The following is a 24,500-nucleotide window of genomic DNA, read 5'->3' on the forward strand; positions in this document are numbered from 1 at the left end:
CGGTGCGCGCAGCGCGAATTATATCAATGTTTTTATTAAGTTCTTTTCTCTATCTACTTGTTGATGAACAAGAACGACATTACGAACACTTTTGCTAATGATATAAAAGCTTGCAGTTACATACCTGGTGTGGCTTGCAACGCCGTCGTGTTTTGGTTATTTACTTTGAAATACTTCATTGGGCGCTCATCTTCTCGATTGCCCTTTGAACTTTCACTTAAAGAACCAGCTATTGAGCTCGTATCGTCGTCTTTAATATGATTGGGTTCTTCCAATTTAGCAGTTAGTACGCGAGTGTCGTTGTGTGTCGTACTTCTTTTTCCTTCTCGCCCTGAAGACGCGTCACAGCCTTTGGCGAGGTCGCGGCCTCCTGAGGTTCTGTGAACCCCACTACCCTCTGACGTGGCTCTACTGCCAGTCTCTCGTCCATTCTGACTGCCAGTCTCGAAATTATGACTCAAACGTTCCACTAATACCACAGGGAAGTATGCGTGTAAATCTGAAATGAGCAAAGTGTTTTCATACAATACCAACAATTACGAGCAGACCAAAGAACTTACAATTACAAAAAACACCCTCACACACATCGCACACCCTCATACATACACACGAACTAGCACGGAAAATATATTAAAATAGTGGAGAACATAAAGCCGGAGCTAACAGACTTCTAAAATAATAGTAATTGCATCTTGTATTAGAACTCCGCTCAAACTGTTATGGATATTATTGTGTCAATGGGAGATAGCTGGTACTTATAGCATAGGTTGTACCTATTGTACCAGCAGTGCTAAAATTTTGATTCTGTTACTATTAGTTATGTACACGAACGTACAGAAAACACTTATACATGTTAATTGATTTTTTGACACTAAGCTACAAGTGATGTATAGTTCATAAGTTGCAAAGAAAGCTGATAAAATTATCTATAAGTAGAATATTTTTAAATTCTAAAGTTTAGAAAAAAATATATTTAAAATTGTAGTACTTAAGTTTTGCAGGTGAGTGTATATTTGAATCGTGAATATAGCATATTATTATACAAACTCATGATATTGATTTGTTTTTTTTAAACTATTTTCTTTCCATACTTTGGCGGCGGAAAATTCCACTTAATATCAATTCTCAATTATCCCTCAAAGTTTTCGTTACGATGTCACTAACATCCTGTATTTGTAAGCATTATAACGCATCTCCCGAAACTCAGGCAAGAAGTAATTGTGATAGAAAACATACACATGTAATTTGTACATTTGACACCTGTATTGTTTTTCACAGTACAAAAATCACTTTAATGCACCAAAAAATATCTTACCTGGCTTTTTATCCGATTTAGCGACTCCTATTGGTAAATCACGACGTTTAAAGCACTCGCCATCCTGACTCGACGTCGGTGAAGGCGGTGCACGGGATGGGGTTGCTAAAAATAATAAAGAAATATATTAGATGAGAATATCGGCGGCGCAATTATTAGTTACGTGCAGCGGTAGTGAGTATTTTGTAATTATTTAATTCTTTAATTTTCGTACCCGGAAGTATTCCACGCAAAATTATTATTTTTACGTCACTCTAGCGAAATAAACCACATTGCGTCAACTATAAACAAACATTATGACGCAGTTGTTTATAATCGACTAAAATATCGATTACATGAAAATAGTCGCCTCGACTCCCGAGTAGAATTTCGCGCGGATGTTCTTCTCCAAAAGCGTAGACGGAAGATGAGTCATCACGACCAGTCATTCAAAGTTAACGAGTGGCGACGAGGTCGGCGCAGGCGCATGGCCAAGGTACCTGACTCACGCTGTCATTCTCACGCTGACAAACGACTTGGCATTTGCATAGTAATACACGTGTGCTTTTAGATATGAACATGAAAATGTTTCCGACACTGCTGTGTTAGCCTCACTTGTGTTAACGTATGTATGAAACTGAGATTAATTAAAAAAAAATAAAACATTAAATATTTTCATGAATTTTCCGACAGGAATTTCCACTTGATATAAACTCAGAACCATGGTCTGAATCATCCCCCTCAGTATTTGTTACGGTATCACTAACACCCATACCTATTTGTAAGGCTACCTTTATGTACTTGTAAGGGGTGTAAGTGAGATCGTAACGAATACTGAGAGGAATGATTCAGCTCATCATTCCGAGTTAACATCAAGTGGAATTTTGAAGTAAAGAATTTAATAATAAGTATAATTTTCTATTCAATGTACCATTTCTTTATATTAGAAATGCGCGGAAGCAGGCGCGGTTTTGTTAAAAAACAAAATGCAAGATATATGAACGCTCCGCACGCTCCGTAAACGTAAACCGCTCCAGTAGAAGCACAGCTTTAAGTTCTTTTCTCTATCTACTTGTTGATGAACAAGAACGACATTACGAACACTTTTGCTAATGATATAAAAGCTTGCAGTTACATACCTGGTGTGGCTTGCAACGCCGTCGTGTTTTGGTTATTTACTTTGAAATCCTTCATTGGGCGCTCATCTTCTCGATTGCCCTTTGAACTTTCACTTAAAGAACCAGCTATTGAGCTCGTATCGTCGTCTTTAATATGATTGGGTTCTTCCAATCTAGCAGTTAGTACGCGAGTGTCGTTGTGTGTCGTGTTATGAAGCGAGGTGGATGATGACATGGTGTTGGTTGAAGTACTTCTTTTTCCTTCTCGCCCTGAAGACGCGTCACAGCCTTTGGCGAGGTCGCGGCCTCCTGAGGTTCTGTGAACCCCACTACCCTCTGACGTGGCTCTACTGCCAGTCTCTCGTCCATTCTGACTGCCAGTCTCGAAATTATGACTCAAACGTTCCACTAATACCACAGGGAAGTATGCGTGTAAATCTGAAATGAGCAAAGTGTTTTCATACAATACCAACAATTACGAGCAGACCAAAGAACTTACAATTACAAAAAACACCCTCACACACATCGCACACCCTCATACATACACACGAACTAGCACGGAAAATATATTAAAATAGTGGAGAACATAAAGCCGGAGCTAACAGACTTCTAAAATAATAGTAATTGCATCTTGTATTAGAACTCCGCTCAAACTGTTATGGATATTATTGTGTCAATGGGAGATAGCTGGTACTTATAGCATAGGTTGTACCTATTGTACCAGCAGTGCTAAAATTTTGATTCTGTTACTATTAGTTATGTACACGAACGTACAGAAAACACTTATACATGTTAATTGATTTTTTGACACTAAGCTACAAGTGATGTATAGTTCATAAGTTGCAAAGAAAGCTGATAAAATTATAAGTAAAATATTTTTATTAAATTCTAAAGTTAAGAAAAAAAATATTTAAAATTGTAGTACTTAGTTTTGCAGGCGAGTGTATATTTGAATCGTGAATATAGCATATTATACAAACTCAATTTGTTTTTTTTAAACTATTTTCATTTCCATACTTTGGCGGCGGAAAATTCCACTTGATATCAATTCTCAATTATCCATCAAAGTTTTCGTTACGATGTCACTAACATCCTGTATTTGTAAGCATTATAACGCATCTCCCGAAACTCAGGCAAGAAGTATTTGTGATAGAAAACATACACATGTAATTTGTACATTTGACACCTGTATTGTTTTTTAAAATACAAAAATCACTTTAATGCACAAAAAAATATCTTACCTGGCTTTTTATCCGATTTAGCGACTCCTATTGGTAAATCACGACGTTTAAAGCACTCGCCATCCTGACTCGACGTCGATGAAGGCGGTGCACGGGATGGGGTTGCTAAAAATAATAAAGAAATATATAACACCCTTAGCTTCCTTCTGCATAAGTTTTCCCATGGGACACTCCGGAGACTCCATCATAAAATACACTCATTCTTGGGCACACTTGGTTTTGTTCGCGTTACCCAGAACTAACTCTTGCGTACTAGCCAAACTCTTGTGAGAGGAGAGGTAAGATCGGATCGGTGGGGTGGGGAGTGTCCATTCCATACGTAGTATAGAACATCCATCTTAGGACTTCGTGTCAGAAATATTCGATAGATCTCTCACGGCTCTGTTCACCCCATTATGAACCACAGGCGAAATTAGTAATGTTATATTCAGCTACTTACGTCTTGTCGCCAGAGCTCTTTTGGTGGCTGGACGAGTAATACTTGCCGAAGGACCCCGTTCTAAAATAAAAAATATATTTGTTTTGTCATATAAATAATAAACCTTACAAGATCTTGAATCAGCGGTTTGCTTGAATATTACTTGTCTGCGTTGTTACGATAGCAAAGCACCCGCGGCAGACCAAACGCGGTGCGCGCAGCGCGAATGATATCAATGTTTTATTATATTAGGGCTTATTTTGTTATACCAATAGACGCAGCGAATGCTACCTACGCAGATAAGCGTCGTACACCTATTGGATGAGAGCTTCGATATATATCGAGAAATGCGCGGAACCAGGCGCGGTTTTGTTAAAAAACAAAATGCAAGATATATGAACGCTCCGCACGCTCCGTAAACGTAAACCGCTCCAGTAGAAGCACAGCTTTAAGTTCTTTTCTCTATCTTCTTGTTGATGAACAAGAACGACATTACGAACACTTTTGCTAATGATATAAAAGCTTGCAGTTACATACCTGGTGTGGCTTGCAACGCCGTCGTGTTTTGGTTATTTACTTTGAAATACTTCATTGGGCGCTCATCTTCTCGATTGCCCTTTGAACTTTCACTTAAAGAACCAGCTATTGAGCTCGTATCGTCGTCTTTAATATGATTGGGTTCTTCCAATCTAGCAGTTAGTACGCGAGTGTCGTTGTGTGTCGTACTTCTTTTTCCTTCTCGCCCTGAAGACGCGTCACAGCCTTTGGCGAGGTCGCGGCCTCCTGAGGTTCTGTGAACCCCACTACCCTCTGACGTGGCTCTACTGCCAGTCTCTCGTCCATTCTGACTGCCAGTCTCGAAATTATGACTCAAACGTTCCACTAATACCACAGGGAAGTATGCGTGTAAATCTGAAATGAGCAAAGTGTTTTCATACAATACCAACAATTACGAGCAGACCAAAGAACTTACAATTACAAAAAACACCCTCACACACATCGCACACCCTCATACATACACACGAACTAGCACGGAAAATATATTAAAATAGTGGAGAACATAAAGCCGGAGCTAACAGACTTCTAAAATAATAGTAATTGCATCTTGTATTAGAACTCCGCTCAAACTGTTATGGATATTATTGTGTCAATGGGAGATAGCTGGTACTTATAGCATAGGTTGTACCTATTGTACCATCAGTGCTAAAATTTTGATTCTGTTACTATTAGTTATGTACACGAACGTACAGAAAACACTTATACATGTTAATTGATTTTTTGACACTAAGCTACAAGTGATGTATAGTTCACAAGTTGCAAAGAAAGCTGATAAAATTATCTATAAGTAGAATATTTTTAAATTCTAAAGTTTAGAAAAAAATATATATTTAAAATTGTAGTACTTAAGTTTTGCAGGTGAGTGTATATTTGAATCGTGAATATAGCATATTATTATACAAACTCATGATATTGATTTGTTTTTTTTTAAACTATTTTCTTTCCATACTTTGGCGGCGGAAAATTCCACTTAATATCAATTCTCAATTATCCCTCAAAGTTTTCGTTACGATGTCACTAACATCCTGTATTTGTAAGCATTATAACGCATCTCCCGAAACTCAGGCAAGAAGTATTTGTGATAGAAAACATACACATGTAATTTGTACATTTGACACCTGTATTGTTTTTTACAATACAAAAATCACTTTAATGCACCAAAAACTATCTTACCTGGCTTTTTATCCGATTTAGCGACTCCTATTGGTAAATCACGACGTTTAAAGCACTCGCCATCCTGACTCGACGTCGGTGAAGGCGGTGCACGGGATGGGGTTGCTAAAAAGAATAAAGAAATATATTAGATGAGAATATCGGCGGCGCAATTATTAGTTACGTGGAGCGGTAGTGAGTATTTTGTAATTATTTAATTCTTTAATTTTCGTACCCGGAAGTATTCCACGCAAAATTATTATTTTTACGTCACTCTAGCGAAATAAACCACATTGCGTCAACTATAAACAAACATTATGACGCAGTTGTTTATAATCGACTAAAATATCGATTACATGAAAATAGTCGCCTCGACTCCCGAGTAGAATTTCGCGCGGATGTTCTTCTCCAAAAGCGTAGACGGAAGATGAGTCATCACGACCAGTCATTCAAAGTTAACGAGTGGCGACGAGGTCGGCGCAGGCGCATGGCCAAGGTACCTGACTCACGCTGTCATTCTCACGCTGACAAACGACTTGGCATTTGCATAGTAATACACGTGTGCTTTTAGATATGAACATGAAAATGTTTCCGACACTGCTGTGTTAGCCTCACTTGTGTTAACGTATGTATGAAACTGAGATTAATTAAAAAAAAATAAAACATTAAATATTTTCATGAATTTTCCGACAGGAATTTCCACTTGATATAAACTCAGAACCATGGTCTGAATCATCCCCCTCAGTATTTGTTACGGTATCACTAACACCCATACCTATTTGTAAGGCTACCTTTATGTACTTGTAAGGGGTGTAAGTGAGATCGTAACGAATACTGAGAGGAATGATTCAGCTCATCATTCCGAGTTAACATCAAGTGGAATTTTGAAGTAAAGAATTTAATAATAAGTATAATTTTCTATTCAATGTACCATTTCTTTATATTAGAAATGCGCGGAAGCAGGCGCGGTTTTGTTAAAAAACAAAATGCAAGATATATGAACGCTCCGCACGCTCCGTAAACGTAAACCGCTCCAGTAGAAGCACAGCTTTAAGTTCTTTTCTCTATCTACTTGTTGATGAACAAGAACGACATTACGAACACTTTTGCTAATGATATAAAAGCTTGCAGTTACATACCTGGTGTGGCTTGCAACGCCGTCGTGTTTTGGTTATTTACTTTGAAATCCTTCATTGGGCGCTCATCTTCTCGATTGCCCTTTGAACTTTCACTTAAAGAACCAGCTATTGAGCTCGTATCGTCGTCTTTAATATGATTGGGTTCTTCCAATCTAGCAGTTAGTACGCGAGTGTCGTTGTGTGTCGTGTTATGAAGCGAGGTGGATGATGACATGGTGTTGGTTGAAGTACTTCTTTTTCCTTCTCGCCCTGAAGACGCGTCACAGCCTTTGGCGAGGTCGCGGCCTCCTGAGGTTCTGTGAACCCCACTACCCTCTGACGTGGCTCTACTGCCAGTCTCTCGTCCATTCTGACTGCCAGTCTCGAAATTATGACTCAAACGTTCCACTAATACCACAGGGAAGTATGCGTGTAAATCTGAAATGAGCAAAGTGTTTTCATACAATACCAACAATTACGAGCAGACCAAAGAACTTACAATTACAAAAAACACCCTCACACACATCGCACACCCTCATACATACACACGAACTAGCACGGAAAATATATTAAAATAGTGGAGAACATAAAGCCGGAGCTAACAGACTTCTAAAATAATAGTAATTGCATCTTGTATTAGAACTCCGCTCAAACTGTTATGGATATTATTGTGTCAATGGGAGATAGCTGGTACTTATAGCATAGGTTGTACCTATTGTACCAGCAGTGCTAAAATTTTGATTCTGTTACTATTAGTTATGTACACGAACGTACAGAAAACACTTATACATGTTAATTGATTTTTTGACACTAAGCTACAAGTGATGTATAGTTCATAAGTTGCAAAGAAAGCTGATAAAATTATAAGTAAAATATTTTTATTAAATTCTAAAGTTAAGAAAAAAAATATTTAAAATTGTAGTACTTAGTTTTGCAGGCGAGTGTATATTTGAATCGTGAATATAGCATATTATACAAACTCAATTTGTTTTTTTTAAACTATTTTCATTTCCATACTTTGGCGGCGGAAAATTCCACTTGATATCAATTCTCAATTATCCATCAAAGTTTTCGTTACGATGTCACTAACATCCTGTATTTGTAAGCATTATAACGCATCTCCCGAAACTCAGGCAAGAAGTAATTGTGATAGAAAACATACACATGTAATTTGTACATTTGACACCTGTATTGTTTTTTAAAATACAAAAATCACTTTAATGCACAAAAAATATCTTACCTGGCTTTTTATCCGATTTAGCGACTCCTATTGGTAAATCACGACGTTTAAAGCACTCGCCATCCTGACTCGACGTCGATGAAGGCGGTGCACGGGATGGGGTTGCTAAAAATAATAAAGAAATATATAACACCCTTAGCTTCCTTCTGCATAAGTTTTCCCATGGGACACTCCGGAGACTCCATCATAAAATACACTCATTCTTGGGCACACTTGGTTTTGTTCGCGTTACCCAGAACTAACTCTTGCGTACTAGCCAAACTCTTGTGAGAGGAGAGGTAAGATCGGATCGGTGGGGTGGGGAGTGTCCATTCCATACGTAGTATAGAACATCCATCTTAGGACTTCGTGTCAGAAATATTCGATAGATCTCTCACGGCTCTGTTCACCCCATTATGAACCACAGGCGAAATTAGTAATGTTATATTCAGCTACTTACGTCTTGTCGCCAGAGCTCTTTTGGTGGCTGGACGAGTAATACTTGCCGAAGGACCCCGTTCTAAAATAAAAAATATATTTGTTTTGTCATATAAATAATAAACCTTACAAGATCTTGAATCAGCGGTTTGCTTGAATATCACTCATAATAAAAACAGTGATATATATCAATGTTTTTATTATGTTAGGGCTTATTTTATCATACCAACAGACGCAGCGAATGCTACCTACGCAGATAAGCGTCGTACACCTATTGGATGAGAGCTTCGATATAAATCGAGAAATGCGCGGAAGCAGGCGCGGTTTTGTTAAAAAACAAAATGCAAGATATATGAACGCTCCGCACGCTCCGTAAACGTAAACCGCTCCAGTAGAAGCACAGCTTTAAGTTCTTTTCTCTATCTACTTGTTGATGAACAAGAACGACATTACGAACACTTTTGCTAATGATATAAAAGCTTGCAGTTACATACCTGGTGTGGCTTGCAACGCCGTCGTGTTTTGGTTATTTACTTTGAAATCCTTCATTGGGCGCTCATCTTCTCGATTGCCCTTTGAACTTTCACTTAAAGAACCAGCTATTGAGCTCGTATCGTCGTCTTTAATATGATTGGGTTCTTCCAATCTAGCAGTTAGTACGCGAGTGTCGTTGTGTGTCGTACTTCTTTTTCCTTCTCGCCCTGAAGACGCGTCACAGCCTTTGGCGAGGTCGCGGCCTCCTGAGGTTCTGTGAACCCCACTACCCTCTGACGTGGCTCTACTGCCAGTCTCTCGTCCATTCTGACTGCCAGTCTCGAAATTATGACTCAAACGTTCCACTAACACCACAGGGAAGTATGCGTGTAAATCTGAAATGAGCAAAGTGTTTTCATACAATACCAACAATTACGAGCAGACCAAAGAACTTACAATTACAAAAAACACCCTCACACACATCGCACACCCTCATACATACACACGAACTAGCACGGAAAATATATTAAAATAGTGGAGAACATAAAGCCGGAGCTAACAGACTTCTAAAATAATAGTAATTGCATCTTGTATTAGAACTCCGCTCAAACTGTTATGGATATTATTGTGTCAATGGGAGATAGCTGGTACTTATAGCATAGGTTGTACCTATTGTACCAGCAGTGCTAAAATTTTGATTCTGTTACTATTAGTTATGTACACGAACGTACAGAAAACACTTATATATGTTATTTGATTTTTTGACTCTAAGCTACAAGTGATTTTTGGTTCCTTTATTTTTTTATAGTCAAAAGTGTTCCTGAACATGTATAGTTCATAAGTTGCAAAGAAAGCTGATAAAATTATAAGTAAAATATTTTTATTAAATTCTAAAGTTAAGAAAAAAAATATTTAAAATTGTAGTACTTAGTTTTGCAGGCGAGTGTATATTTGAATCGTGAATATAGCATATTATACAAACTCAATTTGTTTTTTTTAAACTATTTTCATTTCCATACTTTGGCGGCGGAAAATTCCACTTGATATCAATTCTCAATTATCCATCAAAGTTTTCGTTACGATGTCACTAACATCCTGTATTTGTAAGCATTATAACGCATCTCCCGAAACTCAGGCAAGAAGTAATTGTGATAGAAAACATACACATGTAATTTGTACATTTGACACCTGTATTGTTTTTTAAAATACAAAAATCACTTTAATGCACAAAAAATATCTTACCTGGCTTTTTATCCGATTTAGCGACTCCTATTGGTAAATCACGACGTTTAAAGCACTCGCCATCCTGACTCGACGTCGATGAAGGCGGTGCACGGGATGGGGTTGCTAAAAATAATAAAGAAATATATAACACCCTTAGCTTCCTTCTGCATAAGTTTTCCCATGGGACACTCCGGAGACTCCATCATAAAATACACTCATTCTTGGGCACACTTGGTTTTGTTCGCGTTACCCAGAACTAACTCTTGCGTACTAGCCAAACTCTTGTGAGAGGAGAGGTAAGATCGGATCGGTGGGGTGGGGAGTGTCCATTCCATACGTAGTATAGAACATCCATCTTAGGACTTCGTGTCAGAAATATTCGATAGATCTCTCACGGCTCTGTTCACCCCATTATGAACCACAGGCGAAATTAGTAATGTTATATTCAGCTACTTACGTCTTGTCGCCAGAGCTCTTTTGGTGGCTGGACGAGTAATACTTGCCGAAGGACCCCGTTCTAAAATAAAAAATATATTTGTTTTGTCATATAAATAATAAACCTTACAAGATCTTGAATCAGCGGTTTGCTTGAATATCACTCATAATAAAAACAGTGATATATATCAATGTTTTTATTATGTTAGGGCTTATTTTATCATACCAACAGACGCAGCGAATGCTACCTACGCAGATAAGCGTCGTACACCTATTGGATGAGAGCTTCGATATAAATCGAGAAATGCGCGGAAGCAGGCGCGGTTTTGTTAAAAAACAAAATGCAAGATATATGAACGCTCCGCACGCTCCGTAAACGTAAACCGCTCCAGTAGAAGCACAGCTTTAAGTTCTTTTCTCTATCTACTTGTTGATGAACAAGAACGACATTACGAACACTTTTGCTAATGATATAAAAGCTTGCAGTTACATACCTGGTGTGGCTTGCAACGCCGTCGTGTTTTGGTTATTTACTTTGAAATCCTTCATTGGGCGCTCATCTTCTCGATTGCCCTTTGAACTTTCACTTAAAGAACCAGCTATTGAGCTCGTATCGTCGTCTTTAATATGATTGGGTTCTTCCAATCTAGCAGTTAGTACGCGAGTGTCGTTGTGTGTCGTACTTCTTTTTCCTTCTCGCCCTGAAGACGCGTCACAGCCTTTGGCGAGGTCGCGGCCTCCTGAGGTTCTGTGAACCCCACTACCCTCTGACGTGGCTCTACTGCCAGTCTCTCGTCCATTCTGACTGCCAGTCTCGAAATTATGACTCAAACGTTCCACTAACACCACAGGGAAGTATGCGTGTAAATCTGAAATGAGCAAAGTGTTTTCATACAATACCAACAATTACGAGCAGACCAAAGAACTTACAATTACAAAAAACACCCTCACACACATCGCACACCCTCATACATACACACGAACTAGCACGGAAAATATATTAAAATAGTGGAGAACATAAAGCCGGAGCTAACAGACTTCTAAAATAATAGTAATTGCATCTTGTATTAGAACTCCGCTCAAACTGTTATGGATGTTATTGTGTCAATGGGAGATAGCTGGTACTTATAGCATAGGTTGTACCTATTGTACCAGCAGTGCTAAAATTTTGATTCTGTTACTATTAGTTATGTACACGAACGTACAGAAAACACTTATATATGTTATTTGATTTTTTGACTCTAAGCTACAAGTGATTTTTGGTTCCTTTATTTTTTTATAGTCAAAAGTGTTCCTGAACATGTATAGTTCATAAGTTGCAAAGAAAGCTGATAAAATTATAAGTAAAATATTTTTATTAAATTCTAAAGTTAAGCAAGAAGTAATTGTGATAGAAAACATACACATGTAATTTGTACATTTGACACCTGTATTGTTTTTTAAAATACAAAAATCACTTTAATGCACAAAAAAATATCTTACCTGGCTTTTTATCCGATTTAGCGACTCCTATTGGTAAATCACGACGTTTAAAGCACTCGCCATCCTGACTCGACGTCGATGAAGGCGGTGCACGGGATGGGGTTGCTAAAAATAATAAAGAAATATATAACACCCTTAGCTTCCTTCTGCATAAGTTTTCCCATGGGACACTCCGGAGACTCCATCATAAAATACACTCATTCTTGGGCACACTTGGTTTTGTTCGCGTTACCCAGAACTAACTCTTGCGTACTAGCCAAACTCTTGTGAGAGGAGAGGTAAGATCGGATCGGTGGGGTGGGGAGTGTCCATTCCATACGTAGTATAGAACATCCATCTTAGGACTTCGTGTCAGAAATATTCGATAGATCTCTCACGGCTCTGTTCACCCCATTATGAACCACAGGCGAAATTAGTAATGTTATATTCAGCTACTTACGTCTTGTCGCCAGAGCTCTTTTGGTGGCTGGACGAGTAATACTTGCCGAAGGACCCCGTTCTAAAATAAAAAATATATTTGTTTTGTCATATAAATAATAAACCTTACAAGATCTTGAATCAGCGGTTTGCTTGAATATTACTTGTCTGCGTTGTTACGATAGCAAAGCACCCGCGGCAGACCAAACGCGGTGCGCGCAGCGCGAATGATATCAATGTTTTATTATATTAGGGCTTATTTTGTTATACCAATAGACGCAGCGAATGCTACCTACGCAGATAAGCGTCGTACACCTATTGGATGAGAGCTTCGATATATATCGAGAAATGCGCGGAAGCAGGCGCGGTTTTGTTAAAAAACAAAATGCAAGATATATGAACGCTCCGCACGCTCCGTAAACGTAAACCGCTCCAGTAGAAGCACAGCTTTAAGTTCTTTTCTCTATCTACTTGTTGATGAACAAGAACGACATTACGAACACTTTTGCTAATGATATAAAAGCTTGCAGTTACATACCTGGTGTGGCTTGCAACGCCGTCGTGTTTTGGTTATTTACTTTGAAATACTTCATTGGGCGCTCATCTTCTCGATTGCCCTTTGAACTTTCACTTAAAGAACCAGCTATTGAGCTCGTATCGTCGTCTTTAATATGATTGGGTTCTTCCAATCTAGCAGTTAGTACGCGAGTGTCGTTGTGTGTCGTACTTCTTTTTCCTTCTCGCCCTGAAGACGCGTCACAGCCTTTGGCGAGGTCGCGGCCTCCTGAGGTTCTGTGAACCCCACTACCCTCTGACGTGGCTCTACTGCCAGTCTCTCGTCCATTCTGACTGCCAGTCTCGAAATTATGACTCAAACGTTCCACTAATACCACAGGGAAGTATGCGTGTAAATCTGAAATGAGCAAAGTGTTTTCATACAATACCAACAATTACGAGCAGACCAAAGAACTTACAATTACAAAAAACACCCTCACACACATCGCACACCCTCATACATACACACGAACTAGCACGGAAAATATATTAAAATAGTGGAGAACATAAAGCCGGAGCTAACAGACTTCTAAAATAATAGTAATTGCATCTTGTATTAGAACTCCGCTCAAACTGTTATGGATATTATTGTGTCAATGGGAGATAGCTGGTACTTATAGCATAGGTTGTACCTATTGTACCAGCAGTGCTAAAATTTTGATTCTGTTACTATTAGTTATGTACACGAACGTACAGAAAACACTTATACATGTTAATTGATTTTTTGACACTAAGCTACAAGTGATGTATAGTTCACAAGTTGCAAAGAAAGCTGATAAAATTATCTATAAGTAGAATATTTTTAAATTCTAAAGTTTAGAAAAAAATATATTTAAAATTGTAGTACTTAAGTTTTGCAGGTGAGTGTATATTTGAATCGTGAATATAGCATATTATTATACAAACTCATGATATTGATTTGTTTTTTTTTAAACTATTTTCTTTCCATACTTTGGCGGCGGAAAATTCCACTTAATATCAATTCTCAATTATCCCTCAAAGTTTTCGTTACGATGTCACTAACATCCTGTATTTGTAAGCATTATAACGCATCTCCCGAAACTCAGGCAAGAAGTATTTGTGATAGAAAACATACACATGTAATTTGTACATTTGACACCTGTATTGTTTTTTACAATACAAAAATCACTTTAATGCACCAAAAACTATCTTACCTGGCTTTTTATCCGATTTAGCGACTCCTATTGGTAAATCACGACGTTTAAAGCACTCGCCATCCTGACTCGACGTCGGTGAAGGCGGTGCACGGGATGGGGTTGCTAAAAATAATAAAGAAATATATTAGATGAGAATATCGGCGGCGCAATTATTAGTTACGTGGAGCGGTAGTGAGTATTTTGTAATTATTTAATTCTTTAATTTTCGTACCCGGAAGTATTCCACGCAAAATTATTATTTTTACGTCACTCTAGCGAAATAAACCACATTGCGTCAACTATAAACAAACATTATGACGCAGTTGTTTATAATCGACTAAAATATCGATTACATGAAAATAGTCGCCTCGACTCCCGAGTAGAATTTCGCGCGGATGTTCTTCTCCAAAAGCGTAGACGGAAGATGAGTCATCACGACCAGTCATTCAAAGTTAACGAGTGGCGACGAGGTCGGCGCAGGCGCATGGCCAAGGTACCTGACTCACGCTGTCATTCTCACGCTGACAAACGACTTGGCATTTGCATAGTAATACACGTGTGCTTTTAGATATGAACATGAAAATGTTTCCGACACTGCTGTGTTAGCCTCACTTGTGTTAACGTATGTATGAAACTGAGATTAATTTAAAAAAAATAAAACATTAAATATTTTCATGAATTTTCCGACAGGAATTTCCACTTGATATAAACTCAGAATCATGGTCTGAATCATCCCTCTCAGTATTTGTTACGGTATCACTAACACCCATACCTATTTGTAAGGCTACCTTTATGTACTTGTAAGGGGTGTAAGTGAGATCGTAACGAATACTGAGAGGAATGATTCAGCTCATCATTCCGAGTTAACATCAAGTGGAATTTTGAAGTAAAGAATTTAATAATAAGTATAATTTTCTATTCAATGTACCATTTCTTTATATTAGAAATGCGCGGAAGCAGGCGCGGTTTTGGTAAAAAACAAAATGCAAGATATATGAACGCTCCGCACGCTCCGTAAACGTAAACCGCTCCAGTAGAAGCACAGCTTTAAGTTCTTTTCTCTATCTACTTGTTGATGAACAAGAACGACATTACGAACACTTTTGCTAATGATATAAAAGCTTGCAGTTACATACCTGGTGTGGCTTGCAACGCCGTCGTGTTTTGGTTATTTACTTTGAAATACTTCATTGGGCGCTCATCTTCTCGATTGCCCTTTGAACTTTCACTTAAAGAACCAGCTATTGAGCTCGTATCGTCGTCTTTAATATGATTGGGTTCTTCCAATCTAGCAGTTAGTACGCGAGTGTCGTTGTGTGTCGTACTTCTTTTTCCTTCTCGCCCTGAAGACGCGTCACAGCCTTTGGCGAGGTCGCGGCCTCCTGAGGTTCTGTGAACCCCACTACCCTCTGACGTGGCTCTACTGCCAGTCTCTCGTCCATTCTGACTGCCAGTCTCGAAATTATGACTCAAACGTTCCACTAATACCACAGGGAAGTATGCGTGTAAATCTGAAATGAGCAAAGTGTTTTCATACAATACCAACAATTACGAGCAGACCAAAGAACTTACAATTACAAAAAACACCCTCACACACATCGCACACCCTCATACATACACACGAACTAGCACGGAAAATATATTAAAATAGTGGAGAACATAAAGCCGGAGCTAACAGACTTCTAAAATAATAGTAATTGCATCTTGTATTAGAACTCCGCTCAAACTGTTATGGATATTATTGTGTCAATGGGAGATAGCTGGTACTTATAGCATAGGTTGTACCTATTGTACCAGCAGTGCTAAAATTTTGATTCTGTTACTATTAGTTATGTACACGAACGTACAGAAAACACTTATACATGTTAATTGATTTTTTGACACTAAGCTACAAGTGATGTATAGTTCACAAGTTGCAAAGAAAGCTGATAAAATTATCTATAAGTAGAATATTTTTAAATTCTAAAGTTTAGAAAAAAATATATTTAAAATTGTAGTACTTAAGTTTTGCAGGTGAGTGTATATTTGAATCGTGAATATAGCATATTATTATACAAACTCATGATATTGATTTGTTTTTTTTTAAACTATTTTCTTTCCATACTTTGGCGGCGGAAAATTCCACTTAATATCAATTCTCAATTATCCCTCAAAGTTTTCGTTACGATGTCACTAACATCCTGTATTTGTAAGCATTATAACGCATCTCCCGAAACTCAGGCAAGAAGTATTTGTGATAGAAAACATACACATGTAATTTGTACATTTGACACCTGTATTGTTTTTTACAATACAAAAATCACTTTAATGCACCAAAAACTATCTTACCTGGCTTTTTATCCGATTTAGCGACTCCTATTGGTAAATCACGACGTTTAAAGCACTCGCCATCCTGACTCGACGTCGGTGAAGGCGGTGCACGGGATGGGGTTGCTAAAAATAATAAAGAAATATATTAGATGAGAATATCGGCGGCGCAATTATTAGTTACGTGGAGCGGTAGTGAGTATTTTGTAATTATTTAATTCTTTAATTTTCGTACCCGGAAGTATTCCACGCAAAATTATTATTTTTACGTCACTCTAGCGAAATAAACCACATTGCGTCAACTATAAACAAACATTATGACGCAGTTGTTTATAATCGACTAAAATATCGATTACATGAAAATAGTCGCCTCGACTCCCGAGTAGAATTTCGCGCGGATGTTCTTCTCCAAAAGCGTAGACGGAAGATGAGTCATCACGACCAGTCATTCAAAGTTAACGAGTGGCGACGAGGTCGGCGCAGGCGCATGGCCAAGGTACCTGACTCACGCTGTCATTCTCACGCTGACAAACGACTTGGCATTTGCATAGTAATACACGTGTGCTTTTAGATATGAACATGAAAATGTTTCCGACACTGCTGTGTTAGCCTCACTTGTGTTAACGTATGTATGAAACTGAGATTAATTTAAAAAAAATAAAACATTAAATATTTTCATGAATTTTCCGACAGGAATTTCCACTTGATATAAACTCAGAATCATGGTCTGAATCATCCCTCTCAGTATTTGTTACGGTATCACTAACACCCATACCTATTTGTAAGGCTACCTTTATGTACTTGTAAGGGGTGTAAGTGAGATCGTAACGAATACTGAGAGGAATGATTCAGCTCATCATTCCGAGTTAACATCAAGTGGAATTTTGAAGTAAAGAATTTAATAATAAGTATAATTTTCTATTCAATGTACCATTTCTTTATATTAGAAATGCGCGGAAGCAGGCGCGGTTTTGGTAAAAAACAAAATGCAAGATATATGAACGCTCCGCACGCTCCGTAAACGTAAACCGCTCCAGTAGAAGCACAGCTTTAAGTTCTTTTCTCTATCTACTTGTTGATGAACAAGAACGACATTACGAACACTTTTGCTAATGATATAAAAGCTTGCAGTTACATACCTGGTGTGGCTTGCAACGCCGTCGTGTTTTGGTTATTTACTTTGAAATACTTCATTGGGCGCTCATCTTCTCGATTGCCCTTTGAACTTTCACTTAAAGAACCAGCTATTGAGCTCGTATCGTCGTCTTTAATATGATTGGGTTCTTCCAATCTAGCAGTTAGTACGCGAGTGTCGTTGTGTGTCGTACTTCTTTTTCCTTCTCGCCCTGAAGACGCGTCACAGCCTTTGGCGAGGTCGCGGCCTCCTGAGGTTCTGTGAACCCCACTACCCTCTGACGTGGCTCTACTGCCAGTCTCTCGTCCATTCTGACTGCCAGTCTCGAAATTATGACTCAAACGTTCCACTAACACCACAGGGAAGTATGCGTGTAAATCTGAAATGAGCAAAGTGTTTTCATACAATACCAACAATTACGAGCAGACCAAAGAACTTACAATTACAAAAAACACCCTCACACACATCGCACACCCTCATACATACACACGAACTAGCACGGAAAATATATTAAAATAGTGGAGAACATAAAGCCGGAGCTAACAGACTTCTAAAATAATAGTAATTGCATCTTGTATTAGAACTCCGCTCAAACTGTTATGGATATTATTGTGTCAATGGGAGATAGCTGGTACTTATAGCATAGGTTGTACCTATTGTACCAGCAGTGCTAAAATTTTGATTCTGTTACTATTAGTTATGTACACGAACGTACAGAAAACACTTATACATGTTAATTGATTTTTTGACACTAAGCTACAAGTGATGTATAGTTCATAAGTTGCAAAGAAAGCTGATAAAATTATCTATAAGTAGAATATTTTTAAATTCAAAAGTTTAGAAAAAATATATATTTCAAATTGTAGTACTTAGTTTTGCAGGCGAGTGTATATTTGAATCGTGAATATAGCATATTATTATACAAACTCATGATATTGATTTGTTTTTTTTTAAACTATTTTCATTTCCATACTTTGGCGGCGGAAAATTCCACTTAATATCAATTCTCAATTATCCCTCAAAGTTTTCGTTACGATGTCACTAACATCCTGTATTTGTAAGCATTATAACGCATCACCCGAAACTCAGGCAAGAAGTAATTGTGATAGAAAACATACACATGTAATTTGTACATTTGACACCTGTATTGTTTTTTACAATACAAAAATCACTTTAATGCACCAAAAAATATCTTACCTGGCTTTTTATCCGATTTAGCGACTCCTATTGGTAAATCACGACGTTTAAAGCACTCGCCATCCTGACTCGACGTCGATGAAGACGGTGCACGGGATGGGGTTGCTAAAAATAATAAAGAAATATATAACACCCTTAGCTTCCTTCTGCATAAGTTTTCCCATGGGACACTCCGGAGACTCCATCATAAAATACACTCATTCTTGGGCACACTTGGTTTTGTTCGCGTTACCCATAACTAACCCTTGCGTGCTAGCGAAACAGACAGTGAAATCGATTCGAAACAATAATCATCAGCAACTCTTGTGTGTAGTCACGCACGGAACCAAATATCGGGGGAGAGGTGAGATAAGATCGGATCGGTGGGGGGGTGTCCATTCCATACGTAGTATAGAACATCCATCTTAGGACTTCGTGTCAGAAATATTCGATAGATCTCTCACGTCCCTGTTCACACCATTATGAACCACAGGCGAAATTAGTTATAGAATAGAATAGAAATAGTTTATTATGAAAGGACGCCACACACAAAAAGAAAGACAACAATATCATATCTTATGTAATGTTATGTTCATCTACTTACGTCTTGTCGCCAGAGCTCTTTTGGTGGTTGGACGAGTAATACTTGCCGAAGGACCCCGTTCTAAAATAAAAAAAAAATATATTTGTTTTGTCATATAAATAATAAACCTTACAAGATCTTGAATCCGCGGTTTGCTTGAATGTTACTTGTCTGCGTTGTTACGATAGCAAAGCACCCGCGGCAGACCAAACGCGGTGCGCGCAGCGCGAATGATATCAATGTTTTTATTATGTTAGGGTTTATTTTATTATACCAATAGACGCAGCGAATGCTACCTACGCAGATAAGCGTCGTAACCTATTGGATGAGAGCTTCGATATAAATCGAGACTACGCGGGGGCAGGCGCGGTTTTGTTAAAAAACAAAATGCAAGATATATGAACGCTCCGCACGCTCCGTAAACGTAAACCGCTCCAGTAGAAGCACAGCTTTAAGTTCTTTTCTCTATCTACTTGTTGATGAACAAGAACGACATTACGAACACTTTTGCTAATGATATAAAAGCTTGCAGTTACATACCTGGTGTGGCTTGCAACGCCGTCGTGTTTTGGTTATTTACTTTGAAATACTTCATTGGGCGCTCATCTTCTCGATTGCCCTTTGAACTTTCACTTAAAGAACCAGCTATTGAGCTCGTATCGTCGTCTTTAATATGATTGGGTTCTTCCAATCTAGCAGTTAGTACGCGAGTGTCGTTGTGTGTCGTACTTCTTTTTCCTTCTCGCCCTGAAGACGCGTCACAGCCTTTGGCGAGGTCGCGGCCTCCTGAGGGTCTGTGAACCACACTACCCACTGACGTGGCTCTACTGCCAGTCTCTCGTCCATTCTGACTGCCAGTCTCGAAATTATGACTCAAACGATCCACTAATACTACAGGGGAGTGTCCGTGTAAATCTGAAATAAGCAAAGTGTATCTACAATTACGAGAAGACCGAAAAACGTACAATTGGCGGTTTTTTGGAAAATACCAATTTCTTCCAGGCAACATCAGGTATTATTTTTGTAATTTGCTACTAACTTTGGAATGACACGATGTCCAGAAGACTCTTAGCCGACAGTTGGTTGTGCTTATGGATAATCCTGTCTTTCTTAACCTCCTTCGAAGGACCGTGCTTGACGGCTGCATGGCTACCGTCAGTCTTTGGTTTGTTTTGTGCAAATTTTCTTAATGCTTGTACACGTCTGCAACAAGGGAAAAAACTATGTTAGAATATACATAGTTGTACAGCTGGAACCCACAGAGAATGTAATCACTCGATCACTGTAAATCACGCTTCTTTGGTTTGTTTTGTGCAAATTTTCTTAATGCTTGTACACGTCTGCAACAAGGGAAAAAACTATGTTAGAATATACATAGTTGTACAGCTGGAACCCACAGAGAATGTAATCACTCGATCACTGTAAATCACGCTTAGGGGTTGTACTGGATGAATTCTTTCAAATATTATCGTCTCGTTCTCATTTCATGAGGGAGGAACGGGGAGATATATACCATACAAAGTCGATCAAAACTTGATTCAAGTCCTGGCTTCGTAGTGATCAATAATTTTAAAATTTCCTGTGCCATACTAATTTCACACGAAACTCCTCGACTGGCGATGGTCCATACAAAATCGATAACAAAATCTAAGTCACATCTAGATAAACATTTAGGGTGGTACTCGTATTAATAAACTAATCTCAACTTCGAGACTGCTTTCAAGATCATGTCAATGTGACAGTTCTTATATAAAAACAGGGGCTTGAGCTGAGTTTCAGCTGAGATTAGTTTATTATTACCACCCTTTTAAATTGTAGTCATCAGTTTTTTGTATCGGATCGTTTTGCATATTATCCAAACACTTTTGTTTGCTAAGCGGGTGCATTAGTGAATTATTTACGGGGATCGAAACGACCACCCTGCTACGGTCCCCGTATATAACTGACAGAAGTCAGGTCAGGAACTACACGAGCGACCAGCTTGTGAATTTCATCCCGTCACCGCACCCCGCCCCCTTTCCGCGCCCTTCCAGTGGCCCCTCCCATCCAATTTCCGCCTCCCACTTGTCTTGGAAGCACATGCACTAGTGGCCATTACATTACACAAGAATAACTCAGGTTTACAATAAAAAGCAGTCGCAGTATATCCAATTAATAATTCATCTAATATTTTATAATACACTTATTTAATGTTTTTTTATTGCCATAAATGCAGTGAAAAACATGTTACAAAGAATAATGATCGTGCATTTAAATTATAATAATCATGCAAAAATTATAAAAAAGAAGAAAATGAATATGTCAATTTATACGTACATAAGACTCCCATAAATAAAAAATATATACGTATAATTACAATCACATTATTTTGCACAAATTTAAAATACGTCGTACATATTTCATAAACATAAATTCATAAAAGCAAATTAAACAAAAACATGTAAAGTACATTTAATAATGGACATTTAAATAAAGTGTATATGAAGCTAGGTGTATGATAGTATACCAATAATTTAAAGAGAACAACAATATTATTTCAACGACTACTCTTCGGCATGAGGACCAAATAGGCAACCCGATATCATAATTCAAATTCAAAAATATCTTCATTCAGTAGGTAACATAGTTACACATTGAATCGTATTTTTTACATAACGAACGTCTCATTCGCCCTAAAACTTTTGCAGCTTCTCACAACCTGTATAGCCGGGGAAAAGAAGCTGCAAGAAAAACCTGGGCACAGGGCCATAGAATAAGAAATAATATGACAGGGCCTTAGACATTCTTTTTGTAAGGCAAGTTCATGCTTATTCCGGGTATTAACAATGTGCTGATCACTATAAGTATTTTTAATCAAATGATACTTTTTACGAAATGTCGAAACGCATTATTATATTCTTTGGAGATTGTATGGGACTGGTGGGACGTCATCAATAAAAGCGGTCGCACTCGTTTTTACATCATTCCTAATTTAAATTCGAAAATAAGACTAAAAGAAAAATGAGATTGATTTCGATCATCTTATACCGTTTAAATTATTATTAAATTAAATTATTATATACACTTTCTAAATTATTTTATAATTTATGAAATAAACTAGCGACCCGCCCCGGCCCCCGGGTACCCGGAGCTACTCCGTCAAGTCAGTAATACAGAGCGTTACCTTCTGAAAAACCGTGGCTTGAAAGAACTAGACCACTATCTCTACTCAGCAAGTGCTCGGAAGGATATAAATATGAATCTTAAATAAGTGCGGTAGGTAGGCAGGCTGATAATACGGCCACTTCCATATTATAAAGAAATACCCGAGAAAGAAAAATAAAGTGTTTTCGGAAGTGTATGTGACTTAATTGGGCTGGTTTGAGTTGAAAATTCAAGCAGTTGTTTCTGTTAAAACCTGAAACTTCGGTCAGGTAGGTGTGAAATATGATGACTATCCCCCCTTACATGATACAAAAAGGAGCCCCTTTGTTCACATATTTTTTTATTCATAACATTGAAGTTCACATTAAAACATATCTGGTTAAAGACAAAATAAATTCCGAATGCGTCCCGCTTAGAGACAATACTGAAAAGTATCAAATATTTCGGTATCGAGTGATACCGACTCCGCCGGCGTTGTCGACGATTTCACTCATTCAGTAATCCTTTCGAACGCCGCCTTAAGGTTCTCGCCCAACTGGCAAAAAGGAAGGACTTCGAAAAAATTCGAAAATCGTAACTTGTTGTACCATCACAAAAAATATTATATTTTTGCGATTACTTACAAGCTTACTTACAGTAAACTAATCCCGACCTGTGACGATGTATGGACACAACAGTTTTTCAACGGTAAACACACCGGCTTTTTGTCACCATAATCTATATTTTCTTAATAATAATGGTTTTATGTGTCTTTAGAACATGTGTACGTGCAATAAATGTTAGTTTTGAAGCAACTTATTATTAACTTCATAGTAGGATACAATTAAAATCAGATACTTATTCATTTTGAATAAGTGCGCTCCGACAAAACATTTAACTCGCAAAAATGAACTCAAGTATTTTCCAGTGAGAACTTATCGCGAAAACATCTAATTTAAAATAAAGAAGTCAAACCTGATTTTCCTCGGTAGTGCCATAACTTAGGATGGATGGTTCACTGCCGCAAAATCGCCCTTTTATTAAAAGCTCACTGATTTGAATATCCTATATAATTTGAAACGCGAAGTACTCTGCACATAACGCACCTTGCGTGCGTTCTATAAGGGGATCGAGTTCAAAATAATGGCCCTAGGCGTAGGCGGAATGAGAGTACCAAGCGCCCCCCTCGACCAGAGCCTCCATCGGTCAACCCAACCCACGTCGGGCAACGGATGCCACGCCCCGAAATAACGCATAAACAAAACTCAATATTAAATCAATGCTGCCAAATCGAATATTGGGAAAAGAAAGTAGTGTTCTGATATTGATTTTACGTATTTATTAATAGGCAGCAACCCATTACCACACCACTATTTATTTCTCATTATCGGAAAGAGAAATAGAAATCTTGAAAAAACTTATTTTCAATAAAAATTGCCTTCTTCCAACTGGCTGCTTTTCTTTTTCATAACCCATCTTTCAGACAGGATACACTCCACGCTGATCCACACTTTTTGTAGCAGTTTATCACTAACTGAACAGTAAGTATGGAGAACTGTCAAAATTTAGGGACACTCAACTGTGCCGCCACCTACATTTGAGCTTCTAGCTTTATCCTCATTATTCTATGCTGAAAATAGAAATAATAAATTTATAATTTACCCTACGTGTAATTCAATCCGTAACAAAATTTTGCACGCTCCGTCGCCGTCGTCCATTTGCTCCAAAATCAACAAAGCATCAAATGAGCCCAGCTCCCCTGATGTCCTACAATTGAATTATGACCTGGCGAACCGGTAACGCAATCTAAAATGGCGGCTCAAAATACTATAAACAAACATACTCATGTCACGACCAATAATTGAATTCCTCGAGG

This window comes from Pectinophora gossypiella, chromosome Z (genome assembly GCF_024362695.1).
Source record: "Pectinophora gossypiella chromosome Z, ilPecGoss1.1, whole genome shotgun sequence".
Lineage (NCBI taxonomy): Eukaryota > Metazoa > Arthropoda > Insecta > Lepidoptera > Gelechiidae > Pectinophora > Pectinophora gossypiella.